The sequence below is a fragment of the Rhinolophus sinicus genome, linkage group LG05, assembly GCF_036562045.2.
Source record: "Rhinolophus sinicus isolate RSC01 linkage group LG05, ASM3656204v1, whole genome shotgun sequence".
NCBI lineage: Eukaryota > Metazoa > Chordata > Mammalia > Chiroptera > Rhinolophidae > Rhinolophus > Rhinolophus sinicus.
The window spans coordinates 74,918,750-74,927,158 of NC_133755.1; the positions used below are offsets into that span (position 1 = coordinate 74,918,750).

The 8,409-nt window shown below is 49.2% G+C and overlaps 1 long non-coding RNA gene across 1 annotated transcript; it reads left to right on the top strand.

Moving 5' to 3' along the window:
• The first annotated feature begins 368 nt into the window (after positions 1–368).
• Positions 369–7,853, top strand: LOC141571597 (uncharacterized). The gene is made up of 3 exons (XR_012496461.1): positions 369–712; positions 1,243–1,348; positions 1,718–7,853. It is a non-coding gene; the product is annotated as an uncharacterized LOC141571597 (long non-coding RNA).
• Positions 7,854–8,409: the final 556 nt, after the last annotated feature.

The window sequence follows — 8,409 nt, forward strand, 5'->3', positions numbered from 1 at the left end:
GGTGAGCCAGGTCGGACCCTCCACTCGGTTCATTCACTCAGTTTGCCGCCCCAGTTCACTGGTTTTCAGAATCTACACCCACATCCAGCCACCACTCTGATTTCCAATTATTACCTTTAGCAACACAGTGGGCTTTCCCAAAAATGACTGATAGCTCATGGCCCTTCTTTTCAGCCACAAACAAAAAGGGACTTAAAAGATGTGTGTGTGTGTGTGTGTGTGTGTGTGTGTGTGTGTATGCACGCTTGAGCGCCTGCTCACCTGATACATACTTCTAATGAAAAACAGGACAAATTACAGAGAATGGCAACGTAATGATCACAGAAAGGTACCTGAGGCATAACCCGTCAGTGAGTTACACTCTGTTCAAAAGCAAGATGCTCGGGCAGAATAACAGCTTTGTGCTGGAGCGCATTCAGCTGTAGCAATGACTAATAACACAGCGGAGGGCCTGTTCACATTTTCCCCCTTGTGTGCCTATTTTCATAAGTTGTAACTCAAGCATGCAATTGTTTCAGGCTGAAAAGTGGTGCAAAGAGCACAGCACACTGTGTGGGGAACAAGTTTTTGTTGTTGTTACTTAATTTAGTTTGGCTGTTTTTAAGTTAGAGGACTGGGGATGTCAATGTCAGCTTTCTCCAGCACCGTGGTTTCATTAAGCCCAAGAAAGTTTGGGATTTTATTACACAAAGCAAACTTCTAATGACTATAGGTAAGGGTGTCTCTTCATACAGGTGTATGTTTCTGTTTAGTACAGGTGAGAATTGTTGGGGGGTGGGATGGATGAAATGGAATCGACCAGTATAAATGGCATCAGCCTGGACTCACCTGCCTCCAGCTAGAAAACCCTATGCTTCCAACAAGTCGGACGCCTGGTGAGCTTGCAGCTGCCCTGGACAGCTGGGATGGGTTGGGACAGAGCGATGCAAGGACAAAACCAAGACAAATGGCAGTAATGGCCCTCCTTCCTGTAGGACTCGGGTGCACTGAGCATTTTCCTGTACACAGAACCAGAGGAAGTCCAGCTGGAGGAGACCAGATTTCATGAGTCTTTTTTCTTTTCTTTAATTTCCTCTTCATTTATGGGAACAGGAGGAGCCTGAAAGATACAGAGAATAATATAACAAAATCCTAAGTACCCACATTTCAGAATTAGTATTTTGTAATGATGAGTCCAGCTTTTTTTTTTAGGTAAAATAACAAATATTACTGCTAATGTCAGCCCTGTCCTTTATTTCACAGTGGGGCAAGGTGAGGCAGGAGGGAAAGGACTTGGCTGAAGTCTGCTGTCTCCAGCAACGTTCCCATCCTTTAGGAACTGGATCCTTACCAGGAAACTGTCAGGCAGGTAAGGCGAGCATCATTGCCCCACATTACAGATGCAGAGCTGGGGGTCCCAGTGGATGTGTATGAGGGCCTCTGTGTGAGTCTGTGCTGGGCTCAGTGCACACAACAGGGGACAAAGCCCAAAGCAGCTGGGATCCCAGACTGAAGGAGGGGTACAGAGAGCGCCTGCGTCCAGGATCAGCAAATACCTAGAGAGATAGTCCAAGGCAATCCGTGTACTTCATGGGGTATTTTATAATTAATAACTGAATCATGGATCACTGCCGGGGGGGGGGGGGAGATACCCTGTCACTGTAAAAATGTTTTATCTTTACTAGTGGAGTGCTCCATTTGAAAATCGTTGGTAAACTCCCCCCTCCCTCCCCGCCAGCTCCTCGGGGCGCAGCTCGGCGGCGGCATCCGTACAGCGCCGTTTGGATTGTGATGGCATCACGTCCCGTGGAGCCACGTGCGCTCCGAGACCTCCGGAGCGGCGGGTCCACCTGCAGGAATCCCAGCCGGAAGACTCCAGAAATACCGGGCTTTGCACACTCAGGCCCGCCCAAGGGCTTCCAGACTGAGTGCTCCATATACGCACCAACTCTGGGTTCAAAAAAAGGGGGTGGGGGTGGGGCACGTCTTTTCCTCTTTGCTTGATTTTAGCTCCAGAGAGCTTTCGCCGGTCATTTCAGAGGAGCTGAAACTCCTCGGGATTATTTTAGGAAAAGCAAAAAGCAGCAGAGAGGAGATGGCAGCCTGAGTGCGTCAGTTTCCCTGGTTCAGGCGCGCAGATCCATAGTCACCGCGAGGTGCGCCCACCTGCGCGCCCCACCTGGGCGCTGGGGTCTCACAGCCGGACCTGTGCTAGCGACTCCCCTGGGCGGGACTCTGAAGATGCTTTGGGGGAAGGACCTCCCCCTGGATGGAGTCCTCTCTTCCGAGGCCCCGCGGGGAGAACTTCCAGAGACAGAACTCCCGCGGGGTTCCGGCGGGCGCAGGAGTCTGGGCGTTACCAGCTTAGAGCAGCTCCTTCCTGGCAGCCCTCCCGTGACTCAGGCACAGACACAGACGGGCAGAAACGCGCTCGGGCGCAGAAGGCCCTCAAAAATCTGTCCAGAGGTTCTTGCTGAAAGCCGGGGTGCATTCTGTCATTCTCTCTTTCGTTTAATTGGACACGATGGCGCCTTTTAAGACACCTCAAACCAACGCACAAGCAAACCTGAAAGAGCTGGGCAGTCTTCTTGAACGGGCCCTACGTTCCTAATGCCTCAGCACCAGAAAGATGGTTTCTAAGCCAGACAGGCCCAGATTGCTTACAGGAAAAGGTGGTCTGTGTGACACCGGGAAGCTGGCTGTCCAATGGCTGAGAAGAGACTATTGGGCAGAGAAGAAATTCAGTGATTCCTTGAATGGGGTTTGAAAAGACTTGGTTAAGTGATGGCTCTTTGATCTCAGGTGATCCGCTTCCTCACCAGGGCTTATTATGGCCAGGACTGCTACTGTCCGCTTGCAAATAGGTGCACAGTGGTAATTCACTGTGGTCTTAACTTGCATCTCTGGAATGACAAACGATGACTACCACCTTTGCGTACACTTGTCATGCATGTATCATTTTTGGTTACATACCTATTTAAATATTTTGCCCATTTTTAACGGGGTTGTTTGATTTCTTATTACTAAGTTTTGGGAGTTCTTTATATAGTGTGGATAGGATTTAATAAGGATGATTTGCAAGTGTTTTCTCCCAGTTTACAGCTTGTCTTTTCATTTTCTTAACAATTGCTTTCTTTTTTTATGTTGAAGAGCCCCATTATATCACTTATTTCCTTTTACAAGTCACGCTTTTGGTGTTGTGTCTAAGAAATCTTTGCTTAGCCCAAGGTCACAAAGGTTTCTTCTGGTTTCTTCTAGAAGCAGTGGCTATTTCAGCCTCTGATGATCCAGTTTGATTTAATTTTCGTGTATGGGATGAGGTATCGATTGAAGTTCACTCTTTTTGCCCCTGAATTAACTCCCCAGCAGTCGCTCAACATTTGCTGAAAAGACCATCATTTCTCCACTGCATCTCTCTGCACCTTTGTTAAAGTTCAGCTGTCTGTGCACACGTGGGTCTGTTGCTGAAGTGCCATTGACATCTGTGCTTGTCTTCACTATCCTGGTCTTGTAATTTCATGATGAGTCTGGAAAGCAACCAATCTTACAGTAGTTCTTCAACTTTGTTCTTCTTTTGCTAAGTTGTTTTATGCCAAGTCCTTTGCATTTCCCTAGGAGTTTTAGGATCGGTTTGTCAATTTCTACAAAAACCCCTGCTAAGCTGTTGACCAGAATTGCACGGTGAGAATTTACCCATAAGCACAGTATCTATTCAGACTCTCTTTAATTTCTCTGTGCAGTTTGTAGTTTTCAATGGCTAGATCTTGTCCATCTTTTGTCAGTTTCACTCTGAATATTTTATACTTTTTGATACTACCATAAACAGTACTTTTAAATTTTCAGTTTTCAACTGTTCATCACAAGTAGGCAGAAAAACAGTTGATTTTTATACATTAACCTTATTTCCTGAAGTCACTTTTTTGTTTTTTGTTTTTTAAGCTCTAGTAGCTTTTGGTTCTGCAGGATTTTCTACATAGTCTCTCATGTCATCTGCAAATAAGGACAGCTTTACCTCTCCATTTCCAAGCCAGGGTCTCTTCTATTTCTATTTCTCACCATATTGCACTGGAGAAGCTCTTCAGCACACTGTGCAGTCGGTCCTGTATATTTAATATTGTCCTATCTTCCCGGTCACCGTGTCCCCTCTAGTCTGCTCTCAGTGCCACCACAGAGGTCGGTAGTTCTGTTTGGGGTACTGTATTTTTCAGTTCTAAAATTTCCATGTGGTTCCTCTTTATATGTTTTTTTTCTCGCCTAGAACTTCCTATTTCTTCCATTTGTTTCAAGAGTATTTCACATTGCTCTTTGAAGCATATGTAGGCTGGCTGCTTGAACATATTTGTCAGATAATTCTAACATCTGACTTCTTGGTGTTAGCATTTATTAGATGGCTGTGTTCACTCAGTTTGAGATCAGCCTGGTTGTTGGTATAATGAGGGATTTTCTGTTGAAACCTGGACATTTTGGGTATTACATTATGAGACTGTGGATGACCTTTTCTGACACTGCTCCAGAGGGTACTTAGGGGTGAGGGATGGGGGGTGGAAGCCCAGGTCCCCTCTCTTTTGACACAGAGGTAAGAAGTAAGAAGGAGTCTTTGTCTTCCTGCTGGGTGGGGGTCAGAGTGCCTCACTGCTATTGCCCCAGGCCACCCAGTGGGGAATGGGAGGGAGCCCCATTACTGTGGGGTGGGGGCGGTGGAAGTCCAGGTCCCCATGTGGGTCTCCTCTGACGCCATCCAGGAGCCTGTTAAAACAGGCAGGTGGGCACAGATGGAATCATCCGCTCCCTGCTTGGCCTTCTCAGACAGCCCCCTGGGGGAAAGAGTGAAGCTTAGTGGTGGGATGCCTAGCACACATCCTCTTCACCTTATCACATTTGTCCCCACACACCATCAGCAGAGCGGTTCACATGGGCATACTGGGGGCTGTTTGTGTTTTATCTCATTCACTGCCCTGGGAGTGGGAAGGGCACACTGCCCAGGGCCAGAGGCTGAAGCAGGATTCCAGGGGGGGGTGTCTGGCCCTGACACCCTTGCTTTCAGCTGTCAGGGCTTGTTTACTTCATTCTAAATAGAGGGAATGGTGCCCTTTGGGGATCTGAGTTCACAGAGGTCAGAAGGAGAGGTCTAGAACAAAAACTAGAGGATGTTTCCAGGAGAGGGGTGGGGTGACAGAAGCCTCCCCAGGTGTCCCCATGGAAGGGGTTAGCTGGCAGAGCTGAGGAGAAGGACCTGGGATTCCAGAACTGAGGTCTGGTTCAAACTGAGAGTCCCCACAAACTGAGACTCCCCACAAACTCCTTCCCCAGGCAGGAGTTGGGGCAAGTTGCTTAAGCACTCCAGCTTCCTGTCCATGTCTGTGCAGCGGGGTCGTAGTGGTGCCACCTGGAAGGTTGCGGGCGGCCGCAGTGAGGTATGCATGTGAGGTACTCAGACAGTGCCAGCTTACTGACTGCCCTGTGCGGGCTAGCCCGTCGTCATCTGCCATTGCTCGAAAGGTGGCAGGTAGGCACTGCCAACCCAGAAGCTTGACACGAGTGCTGGCACAACATGTGGTCAGGGCAGGCTGCCCAGTCTGTCTGGAGAGGGGAGACCTAGCAGAGCCCAGGACCTGGTCTTCCTCAGAGGAGGATGGAGCGATCTCTCGGGCTGTCCTACCTGGAAAGGTCACTCCAAGTCTGCTTTGGTGGCAGCAGTAGCTCCAGCCCAGGAGGGAGCAGCAGCCTCCAGACTCTGCTGGCTCTCAGAATGTGTGTACCCACCCAGACAGGAGTGGGGCATGGAAAAAGGGGCAGGACGGGCTTTACCAGCTCCAGCCTGTTAGCTGCGAGGAGCTGGCCGTGGACACTAGGCCATGGGCACGGCGGTCAGTGCACCGCACACTCAGTGCACCAACGAGGTGGGTTTTGCAAACTTATCCTAAACAGATTACATTTCTTATCCTAACGCAGCTGTTAGCTACCTGCCCATGAATTTTAGTCTCCAAGAGAAAATAATTGCTTGTGCCTGTGTTTAGCACTTTTACTTTTCTCACACAACTCGGGGCTTCTTCCAATTTCCCTTCACACACACACACACACACACACACACACACACCCGCCTTCATATGCGTTGCCAGTTGTGGGCCCACTGACCCTTTCCCAATGCTGTTCCTACCATCAGCATAGGTTGGGGGTTCAGTACCTGCTGCTATGACTGTGGCAATATTTTGGCTTTTCAGGAAAAGTCCTTCATGTGTGCCATCCATGTCTCATTTAACAAGCTCTGGCTTCTGCTTCCAAACTCTCTTCCCCTCAGATAAATACTTTAATGGTCCTCCCTCCCTCCCTGCCTCCTTCTCTCTCCCGCTCCTTGTTTCCTTCAGAAAGCCCGCCTGTCTTGCCCTTAACCAGAAAAGCCGCAGCTATGCTTCCTGCTCAGTGTGAGTCCAGAACCCTTCCTCAGTCAGGAAGTGGGCACAGAGTGAATGCCCAGGTGGGCCCCTCAGGGGCCGACATCAAAGGCGCAGGAAGCAGCTCTGTATCTGTCCACGGTCAGGTCAGCGTCTGCTCAAGGAGTCAGCTCTGTTTGCCACTCGGGGCACCAGCTGCTTTGATCTCCAAGGGCAGGGGCCAGTTCCTCCAGGTCTTTCCTGGTATAAAAAGTCCAACAAGCAGACAAGTTAGGAAGAGGATTCTTGTCAGACCATGGAGAAGATGTATGCAGCTGTGGGGTGCCCACATCTGGCGTCCGTGTGTACATGGTGCATACACATGCACACTCACAGCAGCAAACCAGAGCATGTGCACACTCACACAGCAAACACACTCAGCCATGCACAATCACAGCACACATGCACACTCACAGAGCATGCACACTCACACATGCACAACCATAGCACACATGTATACTTACACAGCAAACACACTCAGCCTTGCACACACCGAGCTAGGCTCATCCACTGAGGGGCCACTCCAGGCCTCTCATGCAGCACTTCGTCGGCTCACCTAAACACAGTCCCTGCAGGTGTTTGCAAGAGTGGCCAGTCTGTGCTCCTTTCCTTTCCACAGGCCAGGCCAGCTCTCTGCGGTAGCCCAGCTGACAGCCAGCCTCTGTGGGGCCTCCGGGGGGCCTAGCGGAGACCAGGCTTTTCCAGGGGGGCCAGGACAGCCTCCAGCAGGCATTCGGGTGGCCCTTGAGTGCCAAGAGGACTACCCTCTGTCACATAACGAGCAGCGGGCTGCACTGCAGTTAATTTAACCAGCTGCAAAACCTTAGACTTTTGCGCGGCATCCCGTCTTTGGAAAATACAAGTGACACTGCCTAAACATTCCTCTAAGTTCCACCGCTCACACCTGTGTGGCGAATTCTCAAAGGCAGAGTCCCCAGATGAAGGGATGGTGTGTCTGCTGTTTTGATAGATGTCGCCAAACTGTACTACTCTGCAAACACCTGGCATGAATAAGAGTGCCCGTTCAAATCTCTGTGGACATGGCAGGCGACCACAAGGGGACTGGCCAGAAAATGAAAAGTGGCTGCTGGTGTAAACATGAACCGCCTCTTTCTTGTCAGGAATGTGCTGAGCCATCCTCCAAGTGCCTAAGTGCCATTTGTGCGCTGGGTCCGACGTCTCCTCGGTTCATCCTTCCCAAGTTCCTATCTGATTATCATTCTCATATTGATTTCTAGGAATCTGTATGTCTTAGGGATATTTGCACTTTGGCTGTGACATTAATTAAAAGTGTTGCTCAGTTCGACTTTGCATTTTGAGTTTGTTTATGGCAGGTTTGGCCGTACAGAGAAGACTTGATTGTTAGGCGGTCATTTTCAACAACTGTTTTCCCTTTTGGTTTTGTCTTCTGTACTTATGCTAATAAAGGCATTCATTCCTCCCTCTGCAGTGAAAGGTGATGGTTATCTTCTGTTAGTACTGTTATGGCTTTACTTTTTACACTTAAATATTTGATCTATGAAGATTTTGTTAGGATATAAATTAAAGTATGGAGTCACCTTGTGCTTTCAGATGGCTGCTCCGCCTGCAGCACTGTTTCCTGAAGGATCCTCTCTCCCCATTAATGTGAAGTGCCACCTGAATGCTCTCCCCAGCCTGGCGGGCACGGGGCTTGTCTGGGGTCTCCAGTCTAAGGAGCAGAAGTTCTTTTTAAGAAAAATGAGCAGCGCATAAGGCACTGGTTAGAAGCTCAGACCAGGAGATGTCCCAAAGGCCTTCCTTTTTATCTCTAGTTTAAATACAGAGGAAATGCCCCTTGCTATAGAAACCTAGCCTTCCTGTCTGCTAACTTCCATTCCATCTTCAACCTTCTGCCATCGCCCCGCCCCTTCCTGTGCAGGTGTGAAGGTGAACGGTCATGCTGCTGAACAAATCCTTGATGCTGAATAAAGAGTCCCAACATTTGGGGAAGCAGCTAACTAAGAGTGGCTGAGAGAGA